The sequence below is a fragment of the Maniola hyperantus genome, chromosome 6, assembly GCF_902806685.2.
Source record: "Maniola hyperantus chromosome 6, iAphHyp1.2, whole genome shotgun sequence".
In the NCBI taxonomy this organism is placed as follows: Eukaryota; Metazoa; Arthropoda; class Insecta; order Lepidoptera; family Nymphalidae; genus Maniola; species Maniola hyperantus.
The window spans coordinates 11,515,323-11,541,263 of NC_048541.1; the positions used below are offsets into that span (position 1 = coordinate 11,515,323).

Genomic DNA, 25,941 nt, shown 5'->3' on the forward strand with positions numbered 1-25,941 from the left:
ATTTCGTCAAAATCGGTTGAACGGTTGAGCCGTGAAAAGCTAGCAGACAGACACACTTTCGCATTTATAATATTAGTATGGATAACAATGTTGCTGTGGCCTATCGACAAATTACAAATAGATCGTAGCAGGTAGGATTAATTATTTATTTATTTCAGCCGTAATCGCTTGACAGTAAGTTGCTTCCAAATTGCTCTACCAGCAACGTTACCACAATCATGCTACCATACTATATAGGCAAAATTCTAAAATACATAATATTATAATTATAATCTAAATATTTATTAAATTCAAATTCCTGACTGACTGACTGACATATATATCAACGCACAGCCTAAACCGCTGGTCCTAGAGACATGAAATTTGGAAGGTCTATTCTTTGTAAAGAGTAGGTATCCACTAAGAAATGATTTTTCGAAATTCCACCCCTAATTGGGTTAAATGGGGGATGGAAGTTTGTATGAAAGTCCGTCATTTTTGAAGTTAAATCGATGAAAATTGATATTTCAGCTTTTGGTTAAAAATAAAAAAATACGTATTTCACGATTTTTGGAAATTCTACTACCAAGGGGATTAAAGTTTGTATGAAAGTCTTTCATTTTTCAAGTAATTTACATGAAAATTGGTATTTGGGTTTTCGGTAATAAATGAAGAAATATGTATTTCAGGATTTTTGGAAATTCAACCCCCACCTCGATTTTCAAAATTGCACCCGGAGAAGCCGGGGCGGGTCAGCTAGTTATTTATATTTGTGGCCTGCTTCCATCCAGAGTCGTCCACAGCTCATCCTTTACAGTATTTTAACAGCGGGTGGAAACTTTAACTTATTTGCGTGTCCCAAATTAAAACATAATGAGTATAAGTTTGACCATTTTGAAGTTTCGTCGGTGCGGATTGGAATTATTACCTGGACTCGTCCGACTCCTGGCGCTAACGATAAAACTCCGCGATTTATTCCCGTGGCCAGCTGTCGGCGGCAATTGTTATGGAAAATTTTGTCCCTTCCTCCATTTATTTCAATGTTTATAACCAGAATGAAAATGTATTTAGATGTTCAAAATATCCAGCCATCCATTCAATTCTATAGGATCATTCCTATGTCGAAATGAAACATGCGTAGAGTATGTTTCGGAGAATTTGTGTGGCGCTACGTGGCCGATGGCATGTACCTATTGCTTGTGTTGGCCTGTTTCTCTAGTATGAGCATAATATACGTTGTACCATACACTTAGACTAATGATTAATCAATGACCATACCTACAGATTTCTTTTTCTAGCGAATTATTTTGCAAAATAAACTAGTTACTCTTTGTTTTAGATTTCTGTAACGTAACGCCTGATTATATCAAACGCTGTCCAATGTTTCAAAAGATAATTTCAAAAAAAAAAGTATCTTTACATTTATTTAAATATATTACTTTTTTATTTATTAAAACGTGTTATATAACAAGTTACATGAGTTTCCGTAGGTTCCTACGAAGAAAGAAAAAATATGTACGTCTATTATAGCTAAATCGACAGTAAAGAGGTATTAATAATTAGGCTTTAGATTGATTGGGGCTGAATATTATCGCTACGTTGCGTGCTGTGAGATAACGGATGGCTAGCATTATAATATTCTAGAAATCTCAAGCAATAGGCAGTTTAATAACTATAAAAAAAGGATGTTGTTCTTACGAATTTTGTTTTTATACACTCAACCCAAATTAGTGTGGCCTTCGCTTAGGCATCGAATTCAAGACCATCAAATTACCGACAATTAATAGAGTTTCGCGTGACTAATGCTGTTAGGTATTTATACGTGCCTACGACTGGTTGTTAAAACACTAATACCATAATATTTATTCCACAAATAGGCAACTAGATATATTTAATTCTAGTGTGTCTTATATTATGGTCTAGTACCTATTATTTTCTCTGATGATTAGTTATATTCACCTTGTAGCATTTCATTAAGTAGATAAATAATAAATACTAGCAAAGTGCAAATCTGGAAGTTAACAATGTAGGTTTTGTACTATTTTACGAATAAAGCGAATTCAGTTATGAAATAGGTACTTAATTAAAATTAAATATTCAGTTTTTTGTTTTTGAATACACAACATTAAGCCTGTCTGCTTTAAAAAAATAGATGAATTAACACTCACTTTATAAAATAGAAATATCTAAACAGTCTCACCTAAAATTAATTACCTTGGGCAAATAATATCTCTACTCTCTCTCAGACTCCACATTCTCTTATTAAAAACTAAAAGATTTGTAACATAAAATCCTATTGGTTTTTATGTTAAAAATTATTTAAAAAATGTCGAAAAATTATTGAATGAACTTGAAAAAAATATGTTTTAGGGCACTCAAGCAATGAAGGAATACGTATTTTCTTATATTTCCTATGCATATATTATAAGTTGCGAAGCTTCATAACAAATATTAAACAGAGAGGGAAAAAGACAATGGCAACTAAAACATTAATTTTAAGTTCAAAAATCAAGAACCCGGAAAGTTTTTTGTGATATTATATAGCTCACACGAGGAAGCTAGCACCTTGTCACGACTATAATAGAGGTATTACTTAATGTTGCGCGTGCGCTCGTGATGTGTCCTCAAGCGTCATATCGGGGGTCGTTTTTATGCTTCATACTTCCAATGCGTATAGTGTTTAATAGTCTTCTTTTATGTTTGTTTGTTAAGAAACTTTATTTAGAACTTAGGTATGTTTATTTATTCAGTTGATCGGCTTAGAATCACTTATCCAACTAAGAAAAATGTTTTACTTAAAATGCTTCTAAAAACACTTTTAAAGTGACTATACCAAAACAGAATAACTAATAAATAAATGTTTTCTCCTTTTAGTTATTCAGTAATAAATTAAAGTGGCTTATGAATTTTGTATAGATGTTTCTGAAAAGTAATAAATACCTCTTCGAAATAAAATGGTAAGTAGATACCATCTTTATATATAGGTTCCATTCCAGTATTATGGACGAACATCTTCTAGACTAGATGATGCCCGCGACTTCGTGGACTTCGGTTTTTAAAAATCCCGTGGGAACTCTTTGATTTTCCGGGATAAATAGTAGCCTATGTCCTTCCCCGGGATGCAAGTTATCTCTGTACCATATTTCATTAAATTCGGTTAAACGGTTGGGCCGTGAAAAACTAGCAAACAGACAGACAGACACACTTTCGCATTTATAATAATATTAGGTATCTTCTAGTAATCTAGACAAGCACATTCCATCATAAGCTACATCTTCATAATATACATAATAAGCATTATGGCGCAGCCAAGTGATATTCTATAATATTAAATGAAAACAAGTTCATATCTTCTTATAAGTAACTCTTATGGGCAGTGTCGGATTTTAAAAATAGTATATTATTAAACTTGATAAGAAATATTAGGTATTTGTAATACCAATGCTTTGTCAAGGAACAAATCGCCTTGACCGTTCGAGCAGCTTAGTAAGGGCAATCCATTACGGCAATGTCACGCCGGGCTAATGTATGTGGAACCGACGCGGGATGTTTTTTAGAGTTCCGCAGTACATAACATAAAACTCTTATGTTTTCGTCCATTTGCTCGTCTGTTTCGTCTATCTGTCGGTCCATCTGTATGTATGTCTGTCACAGCCATGTAAAAAATCAGTACCCTTACAAATGCAAAAGTGTGTTTGTTTGTTGGTTTGTCCTTCGTTCACGGCGCTACGGTGCAACGGATTGATGTTATTTTTTGCATATAGAATAGATAAAGGCCTGGAGAGTGACATAGGCTACTTTTTACCCGGAAAAACTTAATTCCACGCGGACAAAGTCGCGGGCATAAGCTAGTAAAGTATAAAAGCTGTAAAGTTGACATTTTGTAGCGCTACACAGACGTATAGTTTTTTTTCAAAACAAAGAATTTCAGGGCACCTCCAGAACATTGAAGTCGAAAAAAAATTGGTTTATCACCTTCAGTGATATCTCGTTGGATAGGTATTTTAAAACCATTATTAAGTTTCTTCTAGTAGCTACTTAAGTTTCTAAACGGAAGTGGCAATGGGCAGTACACAGTTCAAAAACACTATAGAGTTGGGGTCCCAAGATGCTAAAATGAGGACCTCGCACTGCGAAGCGCAGCGGTGGAAGATCCCTACTAGAAGGACAGACGACATCACCAACCTCTATCGGGGATATAATGATAATGGTGATTTTTTTAAATAGAGATAGCGAGCAAACGAGCAGGCGTGTCACCTGATGTTAAGTGATTACCGCCGCCCATGGACATTTGTAGCACCAGAGGAACTGCTGATGCGTTGCCGGCCTTTTAGGAGTTTGTTGGTTCACCCCTTGAATAACCCCATGTTGTAATCTAGTGGGAACACCGCCGATGCGAGTTGGTTCCACATTTTTTTAAGTTTCTTAGAAAGTTTTTAAAGAAAAAGTGACCATTTAAGAAATAATGCTCGCTACGCCTAATAGCGTTGCTACGGAAATCTACCGTGTACTGAGTTCTTACACGCACTTGACTAATCTTTTTTAAGTTAAGAAATTCTAGTGCAAGGTTTCATGACATGACCTAATCATTGGAATGACGTGGGAGCCAACCTGCAGTGTGAAATACGAGGTATAGAGGTTAACAAAGCGGATTGTTTTTGATAACATGATTTTTAATATATAAAACTGGCCACTGAGGGTTCCGTACTGCAGACCTATTTTTTCGATATTTTGAACTTTAAATCAAAAACTACTATGCATAAAAATAAATAGAAATTTGTTTCAGAATGTACAGGTAAAGCCCCTCCATATGATACCCCACTTGGTATAGTTATCTTACTTTGAAAATTGAAAATACTAATTATTATGCTTTGCTACCTCTGTACTAATCGGATGATGCCCGCAACTTGGCTCACGTGGATTAAACTTTTTTATGAGTCCCGTGGATACTGTTTGATTTTTCCGGGACCAGAATTCCTATCTTCTTCCCCTGGATGCAAGCTATCTCTGTACCAAATTTCATCAAAATTGATCAAATGAATGGGCCGTGAAAAGTTAGCAGACAGACGGCTACACTTTCGAATTTATGACATTACTTAGTAATTATAGACACCTATTTATTAAATCAAATAAAGCTCTTTGTCCTTAATTATTTATCCAACTATCTATATTTTCTAAAAATGGTGATAAATATTTACTACACTGGACTTATTAATATGTAATTATTATAAATGGTGTACATTTTATAGCAAAAAACTTGTTCCTCTATATATATTATTATAATAATTTTTACGCATAAATGTTTATAGAAACATTATAACTTCTAATTAGTAACATAATACATCATTACATACAATATATCGTAATTTTCCTGCACGGCTATAAACAATTGTTCTGAAAAAAATGTTACGATCTAAAAGCATTAATCAATTCTCATGGGCTTCCTGAGCGCATTTGAAATTGTAATTTGATAAATAATACATAGGAGAAATATAAATCACCGGTGATATATAGTGGAATGCGATAATTTTCTGGGTCGACGTGTTATACACATAGTACTAGGAAGTGCCCATACATCCTGTCTGTTGTATGTCGTAACAACTTATGGCAATTAAGAATAGAAATGTCTTTTAAAGTACTTAATAGGTATAAATAACATATAATTTTAAGTAAACATTGCTAGGTACGTATAGTACGCGACATATTGAGATTGCAATTGGGGAGGGAACGCTCCGTACACCCACACAGCTCCCTTGCTATGAAACCTTTCGTATGCGAGTTTGACTCGCACTTCACCGGTTTTTAGAGTCAGCTATTGTATTTAAGCTTTAGTGTCGTGTTGAATAACCGCCTATTGTATGTTTCTTCTCAGATACCCAGATAGTATCGAAGTATTGCAGTATACAGCGTGTATGGAAAGGAAAGTGGGCAAACATGTTGTCGTTTGAATGATGCCGGCAGTCGGAGAGAGCGACATCACCTACTGTGTTGTTGCATAGTTTGCGTTAAAGAAACATACACATATTTTTGGTATTAAAAGCTAAGTAGAGTTATTTAGGGCATATTTGGGGCACGTGCTTGGGCACGAGAGGCATGAACTACTACAACTCATCACGATGGGAAAAGTTGCCGGAAGAAGAGGCGTCGGTCGCAGAAAAAAGTCCTGGCTGCGCAACATCCGCGGAGTGGACGGAAATCGCGAGTGCTGCAGAAATATTTCGCCTTGCGAAGAACACAGTGGAATAACCTTCGCTAGTCGGAAAGGCACGCAAGAAGAAGAAGAGAGTTATTTAGCTTTAAGTTCATGACTTACCATCAGGTAAGATTGCAGTCAAGGGCTAACTTGTATCTGAATTTAAAAAAAAAGTGGTGATGTCAAAGTGCCTTTTATTCCGGGATCCTGGATTCACAACTCAATTTTTTGAAGTAACAATTATGTGCAAATTTAACGGAGAAGGAAGAAAACTTAAGGAAACCTGCCTTAGAGTTCTCCATAATGAATTCAAAGGTGTGTGATGTTTGCCAACCCGCACTTATCTACCGTGGGGGACTATATCTCTTCACATTCGGAGTGCAGACCAGTGAGCCGGTGGCGGGTTGAGATGATGATAATGATGTGAGTTTAGGGTAATTTTTATTCCACAAAATTGCTTTCTTATTTCTTATATGAAGTGTAGCACCAGATCGAAACTTTACAATTTTTAGAACCCTGTAGGAGAAGTATCCTATCCCCATTTCAAAAATGCAAGCTACGAAAAGTCAAGATTGATTCAGTGGGTCAGCACAACAAAGATAACCCTTATAATATGTTGAATTTATAATATTAAAATATAATAAGTAGGTATGCATTATTTTTTGCATTTACAAAAAGTTCTTAAAATTATTTCTCATCTTATCAAATTATTAAGCAAGATATACTATAAAGGATTAAGGTTCCGCTGTCTTACATACATGGAGTTATTTTGTTCACTGCGCGTACGCAGAGACGCGCGTTGATGTCTTTTACAAGACAGCAGCGCATCAAAACATTAAAAAAGCTTAACAGTTATGCAATTTATTATTGCCATTACTAGTTTAAGTGAGTACTTACTTAAGAAATATTATTATAGTACTTCTATGTAAAGGTCTTTATTAGGTATTTATATTCGATCAAGAGGAATTTCAAAAAATAGTTCTTATTATTATTAGTAGACCAGTGACCAGACTCAGTGGTTTGAGTTTTTATACCTTTACAAGTTAGCTATTAACTGTGATTTCACCTGGTGGTAAGTGATGGTGTACTTAGGTAGGTATATTTAAGAAACATAATATATCAATAGATCGAGTTACGTTAGTCTGGATAGAAAGAGAGAAATGCTTGAATAACAGATCGTAGTTATCACAGCTTATGACTGCAATATTACTAGGATACATAAATAATAAGCATTTAAAAAGAAAGCAGCAAGAAAAATAAGCATTTGAAATGTATACGCGGTAATAACTGAACGCACTGTAAAGTAATGATTGTGCTAATTTGCGATGATGATGCTTTTTGGGTTAAGGTCTAAGACTTAGGTAGTTTAAAGCTAAAGTGAGGTAGGTCAAGATTTATTACGTACCTCTTGTAATAAATATTATTAAACGTTTTTACAAGATATGATGATCATCAGATTTAATTATGATTTACCTCATAGTTATTTATATATGCAGATATTAATAAACTATACAAAAAGTGCACGAATATTATCTTTTAATTATTCTAAGCATTGAATATTATGTAATAACTAATAAACAGTAACAAAATTTGAAAGGTTATATTTTGTTCATTTGTTCTAGCTGCAGGATTCATTAATATATTTGTTTATTCAAATTGAAAGAAAACAGCTTGTAATTGAATCTGTAGGCAATTGTATTAACATAACTAGCATTTCCACGTCTTGCGTTCAATGTTTTTGACATAATATAATATGGAAATTCATTTTCGTGAATGTTGTAAATGTTAGTGAAACAAATTCATATAACAAAAAATGTAGACGAACGAAACTAAACTTTGTACAACAAGTTATGTCATAAAATATTGCATGCTAATAGGCAGATTTTGGGTGCAGCTTTTTTGTTTTTGTAACATCTGCACTGTTTACTCATATTCGCAATAAATAAATTTGAATTAGAACGTGGATTGTTAGGTACTTGATTTTATATTATTTAGAGAAGAAATGTGCATCAAAATACTAAGTTTTATTAGTGGCGAAAACGTTTTAACTAACTTTAAATTAATTCATCGCTAGACACGTAAGTAGTATACTTAAAGCAGCAGAGCGGAATCGAAAACCGCAAGATTCTAATCCACTCTACGGTCAACCGAATAAGCCGAAGTTAATGATTAGATACGCTAGTTTGTTGGGAAGTTTAATTCCAGTTCCTGGGTTTCCGGGATCGTAGCTTTGCTAACGTAGAGGCGAATTTGCCTTTCTTATTTCAAGTTATATTTTTGTCTATTTTCGATTTCCCCTGGTGCTAGAGCCAAATTCATTTATTGGTAACCTACTTAGGTTAACTTTTAATCTTTTAAGCTGGTCAGTAACTGAACCGAATGGCTGGATAGATTTGTTTTGATTGTTGGATTAAATTATTTGGGTACTAGATAATGCCCACGACTTCCGCGTGAATTAAGGTTTTTAAAAATTCCATAGAAATTAGCTTATGTCACTCTTCAGGTCTTTAAATAATCTTTAAATTAATCAGGTTGAGCCGTTGTTCCGTTGCTGCGTTATTGAAGGAAAAACCAACAAAAAAACACATTTTCGCATTTATAATCAGCATTTATAGTAGAATCCAAAATATCTAACAAAACATGTGATTAATTACTATAATGAGAGGAGGGATGTAATTGTATGTACTTTATTGTTTTCAGGCTTGTGCATCAAACATTGAAAAACGGATGGAATATTCGTTGTATAAAAATGTTTTCAATAAAATTTTGACCACATAGAACAGTCTAACTTTTTATAAACCAATACTCGGTCGAATATTGGTAAACTACGTTACCGATGTCCACAGACCGTCCCAAAAGCATTGCAATTATCGCTCTTTGGCAACTCCCAACTGGCAACTGAACTACTTAACTAGCTGTACAAAATATAAAAGTGAATAGCTGCTCGCCACTCGTTTTGCACTGAAATACTGAAATTCTTTACTAGGTGATTTTATTTTTTCATTGGAGCGTTTGATTTTTAAGCGACACTTTACATATCAAATTCTTTATTGCGAACTTGGGTAACTAATAATACAGCTTTAATAAAATAAAACGCATTCAACATAACAAAACAAACGTAAGGAAACGTGTACGTAAACGTAAAATCAAGACAGCTGCAAATTAAAAATTTACATCACCCATATGGCTACTAAAATATTACGTTGTAGTCGGGATTGAGTCCATAAAATATACAAGTAATATTTATGAAATATTAATCGAATGGATGACTGAGATCCCTACACCAGCTAATAATAATCCTCAAACGACTGAATAGATTTACATCAAACAGCTGAAAAGTCTCTAAAAAAAGTCGGCGGTCGGACAACTGCCTTAACTGAATATAATTGCTGCTATTGAAAATACTTTTTCTTCATACCACACCAGCTTATACTCGCGACTTCGTCCGCGTGGACTATACAAATTTCAAACCCCTATTTCACCCCCTTAGGGGTTGAATTTTCAAAAATTCTTTCTTAGTGTAGGATGCCTACGTCATAATAGCTATCTGCATGCCAAATTTCAGCCTGATCCGTCCAGTAGTTTGCGCTGTGCGTTGATAGATCATAAGTCAGTCAGTCAGTCAGTCACCTTTTCCTTTTATATATTTAGATTTCAATCCTGTAATCTTACGTACCTATGAGACTGTATTGTGTGCTTAGCCTAGGTCTAGAATTACGTACAAGTACCTATATTAGTAGGTACATTGTGTTTACGTCGCTTACCTACAATTTTCCATAACATAATGTTAACTCCTTGACCCAAATTGCTCTAAGGCAATCCTTTAAACGGTTATTGAAGATGACATTGTGTGGACTCTAGCCTAACGATGATTAGTGTTATTATGTGTCAGCTTCATTCAGGCCCTTTCAACTTCTTCAACAAAAATATACTACATTATTATCTCAACCGGTCGCCGGCACACCACTGAGCCTGAGCAAGAGAAGGATTCAGGCCGTAGTCCACCATACTGGCAAAGTATATTTGGCAGACTTCGCACATCTTTGAAAAGGAAAATTAACCTTTGAAATCATTATGAATTTTCAGGCATGCAGGTTTCCTCACGATGTTTTCCTTCACAGTTAGAGAAGTACAGTACGCAGCCGAAATTAATGTAACCTTTAGAAGGAGATAGCAGATCTGTAGAGCATTGTCTTTGTCGTTTAAACCAACAAAACGTCTTATAGGTATATGAGTGACAGAGACAACGCTCTACAAAGCCGAAATGACATTCTAATGGCCGATGTACATTACTTTCTGCCGCGTATTGCTTGAAATTATTTTAAGCTTATTAAAATCATTTATTTTCACCATTTCAGATAAGGCGCATTATGTAATAAATAAAGTAAGATGGTCGATGGGCGTCTAACAGTTTTGCGAAACAAAAGGCCTCGCTTTCATTGGAAAGTGGAGTCTCGTCGCCGGAACTGGTCATACGGTTAGGGTCACCATGTTCAAAGGTCTAATAATTAATTTTTAGTATTTAATACAACTAGCTTTTTAGCTACACAAATTTCGAATCCCTATTTCACCCCCTTAGGGATTAAATTTTCAAAAATCCTTTCTTAGCGGATGTCTAGCTAGTTTGATCATAAATCGATAGAGAAGGTAAACTAATACACCTTTCCGAGTTTGTAGTTCGTTTGCATTATTAGTACCTATGCATTATACTATGCACCAATTTACTTACTAATATATTGTAGAAATTCAGAAGTTGAATGGAAAATCCGTCCATGAATTGATGACTGCTCACCCTACACCCTCCACACTTGCCCATAATTCACGGCTCTCCGGTTTTTACGAGAAAATTACAGCAGCACTCGTTCCATCTTAGCGTGTACGGTCGACACATCAGGTCTTGTTTTATGATGATTTGGGTGCAGTGCAGGTACGAGTGTACCCGTACCTACCCGTGTTTTCTTGAAGTTGAGAGATGGGTATAATGATAGAGGTTTTGTTTACGTTGTTTATAAATGAACTAGCTTTGTATCGTGTTATATTAGTATAGTAATCCTTTTGTTTCTTTTTTATCACATATAAAGGATACTGATATATAAAGAAAAGAACAAGTAGAAGGAAATAGTAAAAAGCGGCCTTATAGCTTAGGTAATAGTGATCACTGCTAGGTAGGTAACCTAAGAATTAGAAGAACTGCGTGTTTTAAAAAAGAACCATCAGTGCGTCTCACTCATGGATTAATTATAATTAATAAGATTAAAATATATAAATAATAACTTTTATCGAGTTCAGAGTTATCGCACTGACTGTGCTTGGACTAAAGGCATTGTTAGGAAATTCCACCAGTCTTTCGACATCGTGGATTTACGTTTTTCTAAAAATTCCTTTGGAATTTCTTAAAATTCTTCTTTGTGGTAAAATACAGAGTTAGACGGGACGTTGTCTGTCGGTAACGCTAGTGTTTTATATGTACCTATAGATAGATACATAACATAGTAGTATAAAAATAACTTTCTGATTATGGTCCTCGATTTCTCGTACAACCCGAATTATATTCGTGATTTGTAGAATTTGTTATTATTTGAGTTAAGATAATTAATTATTTACAAGTAGGTACTGGGCAGAATTTGTTGACATTTTGGGTCAACAGGAGATTTATTTCTTGTAAATATTCACGTTTTAACCCAATGATATTAGAAGAAAATAGGTAGATACGTTATACGCGGACCGCAAGTGGCACGTTAAAACTAAGCTAATTAGCAAACCTGAGCTCAGTCGCCCGCTGGCGTCGCGCTATCGATGACGTCGTTGATAGTAATGTGTATTTTGTTTTCGTCTCCCAAAACAACCGAAAATGCCGTCGTGTGTGATGAGATTCCGCACAAACTACACAAGCAAGGTTTCCAAAAGTCAAGGAATCACATTTCATTCGTAAGTAAAACTATTTCTTTTATATAATTCGTATTTTTCACTTATTTAACAATAACAAACTCGTGCACGTTCGTGTAAAATGCAACTCATTGCAATTTGTACCTTATGTCACATGCCATAAGTACGTATCAAGTTATCGTTGTACGTATTTTAAAGTTTCCGATCAAAGAATATAAAATAAACAGATAGGTCTCTTCTGAGTATTGACAATTCAAATAGTGTGCATATTTCCTGTTTTAGGGAAGGATAAATTAACTATGGTCTAACATCTTTTTACGGTCCACTGCTGGGTCTCTTCATACAATGAGGGAATTTTGGCTATGGGTATGTAGATTGTGTAATAGTAAATATTTTCAAAAATAAAAAATATTTTCATTTCACATTTTATTCCTTTACCTACCTTCCCGCGGCTTCGTCCGCGTAAAATTTAGTAATTTTATTTCGACTTCTTTTCCATGTATGGGAGCCCCCTTTATTTAATTTAATTTAATTTTTATTATTTTTATTATAGCGGCAATAGAAATACATTCTGTGAAAATTTCAACTGTCTACCTATTACGGCTTACGAGATACAGCCCGCTGACAGATGGACGTACAGACAGCGGAGGCTTAGTAATAGGGTCCCGTTGGCACCCCTTGGGCACGGAACCCTAAAAACGAGCGGAACCGCGGGAAAAAGCTAGTTCGTAATATATTAAATACCACAGTATAAGGTTTTTATTTTACTATACAACTACAGTGTAGGCATAAATCGGCATTAGCCGAAAAGACTTTACTGTTTTTTTTTCTTTGGAGTTTCTAGTTTACCGTCTCGTCCCGTCTCTTTTACGCTCGCATTATTAGGCATATATCCGTCCTTCTTCCACTCTTCTGTGCAGGACGAGGTAGTGCAAAATATAACCGTCTCTTTTTCGTGCGCAACTGAAGCTGAGGTTATTAGTTCACCGTCCTTTACTCTCTGTTGTGTGAGGTTAAAATACTATCTATGCGTTTATGTGTGTTGAGTCTTTCGGCGCTGACGCAGCGTGCCATTAATAAACATCGAATTTGATATAAGTAACCTATCTACCTATTTTTCTTCTAATATCATTGTTTTAACCTTTACCAAGCAGTGTAGGCACAGAAAAGTGGATTACATTCAAACCGGTTGAATAATTCTCGTAATTAGTGCATTCATAGGCATGCTCAGTTATATAGTTGAAGCCAGACTGGAGGATATAGGTACCTATTTTAAATGCTAGTAGAAAAGCCGCTACAAGCAAGCTCGAACATCTCGAATTTTCAAAAATCTGTAAACTATAAAATTACATAGAAGCACGCACTGCGGAATTAATTCCGCACCGGATTTTCATACATTTAAATTCAAATTAGTGGATTTAAAAAAGCACCGGAACTCGCCACAAAAAACAGTAGATCGAAGTTTTGCAGATTACAAATTATTATGTCCAATTTGGGGATGCTAGTTGACAAGCCGACTTGTGTATACAAGTAGGATGAAATCGGACCTTACATAATAATTCAATGCGTTAGTTAAACTTGATAGTGTACGAGGACCATTATGACCGTTTAGACTACATTTCAATCATATCTTTAGGTTAAAATGTTGATTATGTAGTCACCATCTCTGAATTAGTGTCAATTTTTTTTATCGTGAAGAAGTAAACCTGAATACCATTTACAAGTTACGCAGCTGGGCCTAAAGTCAATTTAAAGTGCTTATAAATATTAATATTATTTATGATGGGCACTTATTGTCGTATTTCTTTACCCAAAAGTACCCATTCGAAGTCAAGTTTCTTTATTAAAAGAAAGTGGAGTTGAGATTTTGCGTAATAGTATTTTGTATGGTCATGATTACTGGGATCAACTGAGATCAATGACTGTGTAATCATTGACGTAGAAAGTTGTAAATAATTCTGTCTTGTTATCTGTGTGCTATACTTGACAAGTATGGTGTAGGTAAAATTTCTATCAATTATTTAAAATCCATACTATTATATTATTATAATATATTATTATATATTAATATTATAAATGCAAAAATGTGTCTCGGTGTCTATCTGCTAGCTTTTCACGGTACAATCCTTTAACCGGTTTTGACGAAATTTAGTACAGAGATAGCTTGCATCCCGGGAACGGACATAAATTATATCTATTCTTTATCTCGGAAAATAAAAGAGAGAAGTTAGATGCATATTATATCAGTGTGGTTGTCTTTCGTAAAATAATATTTGTATTTGATCCTTGAACAACTTGACCATTCGACTCGAGCAGTAGTTGTCAGCCGATAAAATTCATCTACAGTCAGAGTGAACTAGAGTGAGAGTAACTCTTGGTTTGATTCTGAATCGACGATAGTATGTTAAATATTAGGCTATGGTGACGTGAAATTAAAGAAACATACGGCTACTTTAGAGCTACTTGCGTCAAATGTACCTACTAACATCGTACTCATACTTAACGACAACTCAAATTAATTAGTAGTGACGTAGTTAGTATAAAAGAGCTAGTTTAAAAAATAAAAAGTAAATTATGATAAAAATAATCTGTTTTCTATTTTAATATTATGCTTCAAAATTAAAGCAATCTTTTCGCGGTAAATAGAGGGTATAAGCAAAGCGGAATAGCTTGCGAGATTCTTGTTTGAAGTTCCGCCTCGTTGACCAAATGTCTAGCGCTCGCTGCATCCGTTTTTTTTTGCCTTGTTTTCTCGTAATTTATCACTTTGTATGAATGTAAACAAATAATGTTAGGAAAGTTACTGTGGAAATAGAAGAAAATGCATGGAAATATTATAACTACTATGATAATACTTTTCTAAAAAATAAACACACAGAACAGTATGTACTAAAGTGGATAAAAAATTAAGTTTTTAAAGGGTCTTTTAACATTTTGGTACGAATTGCTCGCCTATATCTACCAAGGTACTTACACAAACTAGTGTTCAAATGTTTGATAAATATCCTGATATCTTATCTCGATTCGGTAGAGTTTCATCGTCATCATCATGATCAACCCATAGCCGGCTCACTACAGAGCATGGGTCTTTTCTCAGTATGAGAAGGATTTGACCACAGTCTACCACGCTGGTCAAGTGCGGATTGGCAGACTTCAAATACCTTTGAGAACATTATGGAGAACTTTCAGGCATGCAGGTTTCCTCACGATGTTTCCCTTCACCGGTAAAGCGAGTGATATTTAATTTCTTGAAATGCACATAGGTAGGTAGCTCCGAAATTTACAGGTGTGTGCCCGGGATCAAACCCCCCGACCTCGAAACCACTAGGCTACGGTAGAGTTTAAAAAGGCAAAAATAGTTCCTAGTAAGTCATAAGTTCTAGCTAACTTGCTACATACTACATATCACTAACTTGCTAACTAACTTGCTACAGATCCTGTAGTAAATAAACATTTGACCTAGAAAATAATGTAAAAGCGTAGCACAAAATTAATACATAAATAGGAACTAACAAAATCGAATACAAGACGCGAGTGAAAATGTAGGTAGCTCGCAAAATTAAAACCTTGAGCTGTTCATCTTGTTTCAAAGTTGTAGTTGGGCTTCTTCCAGCTCATCTCGCGCTCCACGAAGCTAAAATAAAATTACACGGTAGCAGGCCAACTCCTAAGTAATGGAATGGACCTACGAAATGGACAGACTGCACAAACTCGAGTAATCTGAACTAAGATTAAGTCGCGAAGTTACGGTATCGACTGGTCGAAGTGCATTATTTCGTATAAGACCTCCGATCGTTTACCAACTTTAGAGACGAGCAAACTTATTTTTATAAACACTAGTTTAAGTACCAAAGCCGCTGCGCTGGGAGTAGTTTAATCCAATGCCTTATCTTCTTGTCTTGCGATGTCTTTTATCGCCGCTGTAACGGGCAGAGTTTTGAAGAGTTGTTTATTGACACACTGATTAGAATAGAATAGAATAGAATGTTTTTTTATTCATGTAAACTTTTTAAAAGTGCTTATGAATAGTCAGGTAGTTTTAATTTACCACTGGTTCGGAATGCCGTTCCTACCGAGAAGAACCTTGCCTGTTCTCTGATTGCATCTTACATACTTTCAATTTTCATCCACACCACTTGGATGCCTGATAATATTTTCACTAGGTTATATAGCAGGCAAATAAACAAGTCAATAACAATAAATTGTTATTAACCTGCCCGTTCAGCCCGCTTTTTTAGGATTCCGTACTTCAAAAGGAAAAAGGAACCCTAATCACTTCGTTCTGTCTGTCCGTCTGTCGTGTCTGTCAAGAAAACCTACTTCCCGTTAACCTAGAATCATGAAATTTGGCAGGTAGGTAGATCTTATAGCGCAAGTAAAAGAAAAAAATCTGAAAACCGTGAATTTGTTGCTACATCACAAAAAAATTAAAATGTTTTCATTAACAAATAATTAGTAGGTATTTTCAATTTTCAATTTAAGATAACTATATCAAATGGGGTCTCATGTGAAAGGGCTTCACCTGTACATTCTAAAACAGATTTTTATTTATTTTTATGCATAGTTTTTGATTTATTGTGCAAAATGTCAAAAAAATACCCAAATACGGAACTCTCGCCTCGGTGCGTGAGTCTGACTCGCAATTGGCCGGTTTTTTTTAAAGTACTTCACGCATTGGCACTGCCTCTCATACTGCAAATGGGAATGTTATGTGAAAAAAAACTTATTTAAATGTGTTATTATTACTAAGTTAGAATTTCTACGAGACATTTCGGTTTTCTCTTAATATTAGTATGCAGGTCTGTATGAATACTTATTACAGCATTTTTTGGAACCAAATTGTTTTGGAACTCTATTATAGAATTTTTATAAACAACGGTACAAGAATACAAATTAACTTGGCGATGCGAACAACAACACGATGAAATGTTGGAAAATATTAAATTTACGTCACCTTACAATAGATTACAATAATCAAGACAATGTTATTTTGTGCTTATATATTTTTTTTAATATTTTTATTAAGATCTGAATTTTATGTTTTTTTTTTAAATATATGAATGTGTTATTATAAGCTTTACAATGTATGATCCAATTATATAAGATATTTTTTATTAAAATAACTTTTAGTTTCAGAAATGTGTCCTGGAAATATTTTCATATATCTGGTTCTTATCGCTCGTGGGTTCTAGCTTTATATTTCGTTATGGTAACGGACCTCTCTTGTTTTACAACAGGAACTAGAAAGTATCTTAGCACTAAATTGCAATTTTTTTATATTTTTTATCTTTGCTTTATCGGTGTTTACGCCGTCTAGCGAAGTGAATGCTTTCGCTTTTCGATTGAAGCGAATGACATTTACGAATTCTTTTATTTTGATTGATGGTTTGTAGGTCAGTGACGCTTAGCATCCGTAGGTAAACATGGCTGAGTAAGAAACGTGTTTGCAGCCTCCTTGATCTTGACATAGATTCTGCGCAAAATAAATCTTTCTGCGATCAAACCTGTTTGTTTGGTCGTTCATTTCATATCATATAGAAATACATGCTATTAGGGACGTTGGTTTTAGAAATATGCGTAAATTGAATTGACGCTTTCTAACTTTCATTTTACTTATACAAGAACGTGTATCTAAGTTCTTGTAATGTCTAGTATTTATGTCAGACGCATGCCAATTTACTAGCTGATACCTGTGACTTCAGTCGCGTATATTAATGTTTTTAAAAATCTCGTGGGAACTCTTTGTTTTTCCGGGATAAACAGTAGCGTTTACACTCTATCTAGTGTGTTTTATGAAGATAGTGCAAATAATGGTGCATACGTTAATATGATATCTATAGTACGCGACAGGTCAAGATGGCAATCGGGGTATGAGGTGGGGGGACGCCCCGTACATCCACACGTCACCCGCGCTAACCGGTCCCGCCGGGTTAGTGGCAATCATCTCGACCTGTCCGGTATTATACTTATTTATTGAGCGAAAATCAAGTGGTATTAAGAATCAGCTTTTTTTGTGGAAAATCACGTCAATCTTCGTTGCGGCGTGATTGAACGACAAAAGACAAACAAACGCACTTTCGTGTTATAATTAGAATATTGATTGATTGGCCTAAGTATGTCCATCATCCGTCAATTGTATGAATTTCTATCGAAAATAAAATATATCAATATGGTATGCAAATATTATTTTTATCTCATCCGTGTCGGCTGTTGCACAGTTGTTTGTTTTAAATCCATGCAGTTTTGTTCATTTTATGTAAACTTTAAGTAATAAGAAGTTAACAAATGGAAAGGTCTGTGAATAGATTGCATTCCCATCTTATCTGCTACAGAAATAGTGTCATCTACAGCAATTTTTTTACGTAATGTCGATGTTACATAAAACGTTAAAACCAGCTCTATTCGTTACACTAGTGCGCGTAATTCAACCGGATAGTAAAAATACGCGTTGTCCACCATTGAGAATGTAAATGCTGTGTAAGATCATATAAATGTTTATTTATGGTAATATACCCGAGATAAAAACTGGGAGAATATGGTCAGAGTGGAAGCGGTTCCTTTTATAAAAAACCTGAAATTTACTGCCGCGTTGTATAGCTTAAAAACATAGTTTTATATTTTCTTAATTGCAGAAAATTTTTGGCACTAGAATTTTTAACGGGTAATTTTAGAGGAAGAAAACATAATAAAGTAAGAGATAACAAAGCGTTAACAGAATTTATGTTAGAATGGAAGTTTCTGCATACAAAATAAACAAGCATTTGACCGAAAATGTTGAGTTCTACATATTAAGTTAGGTACAGTAGGTATTTTGTCTTCGAACTTTGTCTATTTTTTGACACACGAAAATGGATGTAGAAATAGATTTATTTATTTGTTTATACAAGTGCTTTTGAATTTCCATTTAATTTACCACTGATTAGGAATGCCCTTCTTACTGAGAAGAACTAGCAAGAAACTCGGTGGTTGGTCTTTTCAAATACTTAATTTACTATAATATTATCCCAGGTATAGGTAGGTAATCGCAGTCCCGCGCATTGCTGAAGCGACTCCATGCTATTTTATCATTTACATGGTCACCGACTGAGTAATAAATATTCAGGAGCATATTTTTAATTGATTTTTTGAACTTGAATAGAAAAAAGAAAGCGTATTTCCTTAGTATCTACAATATCTAAATGTTAACTCGAGTGTGAAACATGTACGACTGCATTTACATACGTAGGTATTAGGTACAGTTGCACGTTCAACAAAATTGATTCAATTTAAACTAAACCAGTGCACGGTTTCCTCTTAGTCGGCATTCACCCTGCATCTAAAGTCAAGATCAGAGGAACATACCCGTCCACTTGACCGACTTCGAGCCCAGTTCCATCTTTGACACAAACTTTACCTTACTAGAACGTATAATATAAGACATCTTTACCATATTAAGTTCACTCAGGATAATCGATTACAGCGACAATATTTAGAGGTCGTGTCTAGGCATAGATTGCTTTAATTAAAGGAAACATTTAGAGCGCTATGTCATACGACACCTTGTAGATAATAATCTGTATTTACATATTTGCATACATTATGTAAGCATCAAGACGAGTATCAATGCCACGAACTTCAATTTGTTATGATGTATATTATGTATTGAGTAAATAATTGTTATGATAGGTCTAGTTGAAGTACCAAGAACTTTGTAATTTGGTAACTTAATTTAATGTCTAATACATTTCACCGTAGAAAAAGTTGCATGATTTACGAATCATGCTTACGAAGAAACCTAAATTTTGAATTTTATTATTAATAGAAACCTGTTTTCAACAGACTTTACTTACTTTTATATTACACTTAAACGATAGTAAATATTGAATTGTAAGCATTCAGAGCGAAATAGACGTTCCAGACAACTTCCTTTATCAAAGGCTTTTTACTTATAGAAAATCGAAGTTCGTATTTTTTAAAATAAACTTTTATAAAGATTTATACGATGTGCCTTTATTAGTCCATTGCTCTTAGAGGTGATCTTTGACTTTATGTGCAGAATTATATTTCAAGCAATTAAATATCAACTCGATTCTTGTTATCTTATGTTTATTTACTTTACTTTTTATTATTTCTGGTTATGGTATGCTGACTCACATGAAAATAATAAATTACCTCATCAGATTCGTACATGTCATGGTTAAAAGTACAGTTGGTTCCAAGAAAAATCTTGGAAAGGAAGTTTTGATTTGCATTGTGACGATAAAATATTGGAGGTGTCCGAATACTTTGATGTAAGGTGAGGAGGAGGCAAATTCTTAGGTAAAAAAATCGGTTAAGTACGAATCAGGCCTCGTTCTTTTAGGGTTCCGTACATTATTATGTTTTGGTGAAAGCTCGTTCGTTGTTTTCAGCATTGTTGTTGAAATGCATATGCTACATAATGATTAACGAAATTTAATATTCCTAACTAGTTTAGTTATTGAGATAGACCCCGTCACAAAAATGATCTAAAACTGATAACTTTGACGGCCACCCATTTATTTATTTTTTGAGATAAAAAGAGTTAAAAATATAATTTTACTCCATTCAAAGAAAAACCGGCTCCTTTTTCATATTTAATTGAATTTGTAATTCAAGATTCGGTTTTGGGTTGACGTTCTAGGCCAACAACCAAAATATCAGGTTTGCAACTCATTTCGTCTATGAGCTAGATACCCGTGACACACGGACAGGCAGGCATTAATAGGACTCCGTTTTACTCTTTGGGTACATAACCCTAAAAAGTTAGTATTCAGGTGGTGTGGGGACGAGAGGAGTGAACTCACAGGGTGCAATGACTCTGGTCGAACTGGTACTTTCCATACAATTGCATGAACAGGACGCCATGTTGAAAACTTGAAGAATTTAATCAGATTCCGTTTAAGAATATTGTTTTGCATTTTTTTTACTTACATGCATGAAGCAGTCTTACTCGGAGATGTTTTTTCAGACATTTTGCAATTATGGTAACTGCAACTGAATTTATAAGAGTGAATTAATTTTCATATCATTGCGATAAATACCGTAAGCTTCGTCAAAACGAAACAACGTGTCCCAAAAAACATTGGACACCAAACCACAATGATTCCATAATCTCAGATGGAACTGAGATGATCAAAATGCACATCTTAATATATTAAAGGAAAAGGTGACTGACTGACCGACTGATCTGTCAACGCACAGCTCAAGGTACTGGATCAGGCTGAAATTTTGCATGCAGATAGCTATTAGGACGTAGGCATCTGCTAAGAAAGTAATTTTAAAAATTCAACCCCTAAGGATATAAAATACTTAGAGGTTTGAAATTTGTGTAGTCCACGCGGACGAAGTCGCGAGCATAAGCTAGTTGAACATACGAATTAAAATAACTGTAGGTAATATTACTGTGAAAAGAGACATAAATTACGAAAATGAAAGTGTTCCTTATTTGACTGCGGAATCCTAGAAAAGCGCTTCTTAACAAAACTTTTCCAGCGAAATTATTTACTTAGCGTGAATAGGTAACAAAAACAAATCATCATCATCGTCATGAACCATCACCGGTTTACTACTGAGTACGGGTCTCCTCTCAGAATAAGAAGGGTTTAGGCCATAGTCTGCCACGCTGACCCTGCGCAGATTGGCTGGCAAAGCAAAAACGTTTATCAAAATCTTAAATAGAAATAGATAACTAGTAGGTAACTACTGTGGAAACTTACCAGAGATGTCTTATGGAAATATACTATGTACCTATAGTTCCATTTGGCGCGAGGGAAGCCAACCTCAATAGTATAATAAAATATTGTATTCAGAATCTACTTATTTCTGTGGTTGTACCTACTAAAAGAGTGTTATTGTACTCATTTTCATAACAAGATGGAAGCCGACGTCAAAATTATGTATTGAAATAACGAAGAACTTTTTGGAGAAAAATAACAGCTCCTTTTTTGACTTAAAAAACAATAATAATCGTTAAAACACCGGTCAAGTGCGAGTCGGACTCGCACGCTATGTATTTTTAACTATTTTTTAATTTACATGGCGGCCATTTTGAAATCTTTATTCTTTGTTGTTATATCGGTAATAGAAACAGGTACACGCGCAGTGAAATTCTAGAATTTGACCTCCCTGGCGCAGTGGTGAGCGCTGTGGTCTTAATAGTGGGAGGTCCCGGGTTCGATTCCTGGCAGGAATGGAATTTTATAATTTCTAAATTTCTGGTCTGGTCTGGTGGGAGGCTTCGGCCGTGGCTAGTTACCACCCTACCGGCAAAGCCGTGCCGCCAAGCGATTTAGCGTTCCGGTACGATGCCGTGTAGAAACCAAAGGGGTATGGGTTTAATAAAAACTGCCATACTCCTTCCAGGTTAGCCCGCTATCATCTTAGACTGCATCATCACTTACCACCAGGTGAGATTGCAGTCAAGGGCTAACTTGTATCTGAATTAAAAAAAAAAAAATCAACTCACTTTTTCAACTCTCCACCTATTACGCTTCATGAGATACAGTCGTTGATATACAAAGGAACACAATGACAGACGAACTGACAGCGGAGGCTTTGGCTGAGATCTATACTTTGACTTTGCTCAGACTTAAGATTGAGTTAAAACGAGACAGATTTATGTGAGAAATATCTCAGAATAAGGACTGGAAATATACATCTGTCTCATTTTAAATCTGTCTTAGGTTTAAGCATAGACTTAGAATTTTTTCGCTAGGTTTAAGCAGAGTCAGAGTGCGCTCTATAGATCTCACCCTTAGTAATAGGGTCCCGTTGGCACCTTTCTGGTAAGGAACTTTTAAAATAATTATACATCACATTAAAAATGCCAGTACTTTACGTATGTGTAAAATAGCGGTGATAGCCTACAGAAACTCTACATACTAGAGACTGTATAGAATTATTGTTAAGTGGATAAATTAGTGCTAAATTAGTGTTAAGCTACAAGTTAATAAATAAATCAATATATTTTTCATATGACTGTACTCAGAACCAGGAGATTGTATTTATTTCCATAACGAGAAATGTAATGTTTGTAATACAAAATGAAACCGAGGCTCGGCGATTAATAAATACTTATAACACGATTTACAGTTTAAAATGGATAAGCAAATTAATTAACGTTTCTGAAGTAAGTAACAACTTAATAGGTATATATCGAGATTTAAATCAAACAATTGATTAATGTAATCGTTAAATTTTATTGCACTTAAACCGATCCATAATGCAACTTGTGTTTAGAAAGAAAAGTAAATATAATGGTCCCTCATTAATTACTTAATACTTGCCTATGTTTGCGACTTCATCCGCGTGGACTACATTTTCAACCCCCTATTTTACTCCCTTAGGGGTTAAATTTTGTGTTGTGCAAAATAGTGCGTTGATGAGATTACGAATATGTAAGTCCGCGACAGGTCGAGATGGCAATCGGGCTGGGAAGCTCCGCACACCCGCACAGCCACCACCACCGGCTAATGCGGTGCGGGCGAGCACGGGTGCTGTGGGGGTATACCGGGCATCCCCCCGCCTCATACCCGATTGTACATTTACTCAGATTATGCTATTATGTGGAGAATGGCCACTTTTTTCACCCAACTATATTATATTTTATTACGAAGTCTAACTTTCGTTTGAGTTCATATTATTTTATTTATGCGGACAGTTCTTATAGCGAGGCATCGTATAATATTAGTTGCGTCAGAGTACCGCTACGTGCTTTATGCTTTATCGCCTGAGGACACATGAAGAGCGGACGCGTTTAGTCGCGTACCTATTATTGTTTCACTCTGTACCCAACTGGTACTACATGAGACTTAAATAATGCACGGTGTGAGTTAGCAGTAGCACTCAGTAATAAGGTATCTAAATTCTAAATGCTCGTATGACCTAAGCCCGCACAACGCAAATTCGTGACATAAATAGATCTATCTTGCCCGGTGTCAAAACTGTAAGCAGTGAATTTTTACATGGGCATTATTGGACTACTTAAGAGGGCGCGTTCGGTGCTTTCTTCGTACAAACGTAGAACGGTAATTACTACATTATTTGGTATTGTACGCTCAAAACGAAGTATTATATCTTTTTGTCTTGCAATTATCTAAGTTTATTGATAGGTATATTAGGTATATAAAACATTGAAAAATATTGATTTTAAAATTACGAGCTTCGAAATATTCCTATTTTAATACTAAAATGACAACTTTGGGCGTACATAATTTAGATTTTTGGCACGGGTAGGTATAGTCAAAGACCTGGAGAGTGACATAGGCTACTTTTTATCCCGGCAAATCAAACAGTTCCCACGGGATTTTTAAAAACCTAAATCGACGCGGATGTTGTCGCGGGCATCAGCTAAATAATAAAGCTAAATAGAATCCGCTGTTTCATCTCTGCTGTGTATAGGGACTTAATATCCGTGGTTTGGTCGCGTGTACGGAATATCTTACGAGCAGCTACTTTCACAAGCGCGAGCAAATCTTCGAGTGTCTGGAACTACGCGTTTCGCGACTCATCGCACGAATTCTACATTTAGATAACTTTATAATAATATGTTTTGCATGGAAAGTCCGATAACATATCGTTTTCATAAATATAATACCGTGAACATATAGCTAGGTACTTTCAAGATTTGGTTTGATTAGATGGTGAAGAAACACAGAGCTTAAACGCAAAGCAAAAGATCTGTAGAAATCAAGAACCCTTAGCATTTATCGAAAACGTTTATAAAGGCTAGAACTAAAATATGCAGATATGGTATATATGGTACAAAGATGCTTGCAACCAGTGTGGATGTCTTATACATGGCGTAGTTTTTTTAATTTTATTGTTAGCAACTCATAGCTTTTGCCCGGGGTTGTCGGATGGATTTAGATTTTTAAATACTGCGAGAATATTTTATTTTCCAGAAATAAAATTTTCCTATATCTTTGTTGTATAAGGTTCATGCCATATTTTTTTGAAAGTAGAGTAGAGAATAGTTGAAGCGTTAAGAAGAAACAAAACTGATTTGTAGTCTGTTCAAAATGACCCCTCATGCGCCATTTTAACTGGGTCAACTGTAATGCCAAAAGTACGGTTCACCTTTAAAATAAGGACTAAAACATGAAATTTGACACAAAAAGTTAAAAAGGCGCATGAGGAGTTAAATTTTACACGTTATATATTATTATTTGAGTAATATTATAATGCGTTTTTGAGTACACACTTGCTACTTATTTGCTCTGTGTCAACTATCATGTGAAAAAAAAACGGCTTGCTAATAAAAAATATTATTTGCTACGTCCATGGGTTTTAGTTACCATTTAAAAACTAAAATCGTACTTTTGACATGACAGTTGATAGCAAATAATATAGCGCTCGCGCGTTCTCAAAAGGTTACGCACTGTACAAGGATTAAGAAACCGTAAAATTTATGTACCTACTCTAGCTGCGTTGTTAATAGACAATGTATTTACAAAACTAATAAATTAAGTTTTTCAAAGTTACACAAGCTCGCATTTCGAGTGTTAACTGTCACCGCAGCTATTTAGTTACATTATGTAACTCATTACGAGACGTTAGACTTGAAGAAGCACGGTTCGTTAATCGCGATGCGTGAATATGTTAGACGAAAATATTTTGCTTTCTTTTTTGCTTTATAACGTTTAGATAATTAAGTAGATGTTAAATGCTTAACTGTTATTCGAGTTTGATGATTTATTTCGCGATTCCATGCGATTGCCTGTGTGATTGCTACTGATTAGATTAGGTAACTTTTTTCCTGAATCAGCTAACACTTATTGTTTTAACATTTCTTCTGAATGCGTGTCAATTCTATTAGAACATTGCAACCACACTTAATATAGTAAATACGAAAGTGTGTTTGTTTGGTGGATTATTGGTCTGTT

At 35.0% G+C, this 25,941-nt stretch overlaps 2 protein-coding genes and 1 long non-coding RNA gene across 6 annotated transcripts in view; 2 read left to right on the forward strand and 1 right to left on the reverse strand.

The window, feature by feature from the left end:
* The window catches only part of LOC117983276 (uncharacterized), a 170,392-nt gene that overhangs the window by 138,298 nt on the left and 6,153 nt on the right, over positions 1 to 25,941 (reverse strand). The gene's annotated exons all lie outside the window — the stretch shown is intronic.
* Positions 1 to 25,941, forward strand: part of LOC117983233 (trypsin-1-like) — a 105,305-nt gene that overhangs the window by 34,018 nt on the left and 45,346 nt on the right. The window lies entirely within an intron of this gene.
* On the forward strand, positions 11,860 to 12,493 carry LOC138402444 (uncharacterized). Its single transcript, XR_011236821.1, has 2 exons — positions 11,860 to 12,100; positions 12,341 to 12,493. It is a non-coding gene; the product is annotated as an uncharacterized lncRNA (long non-coding RNA).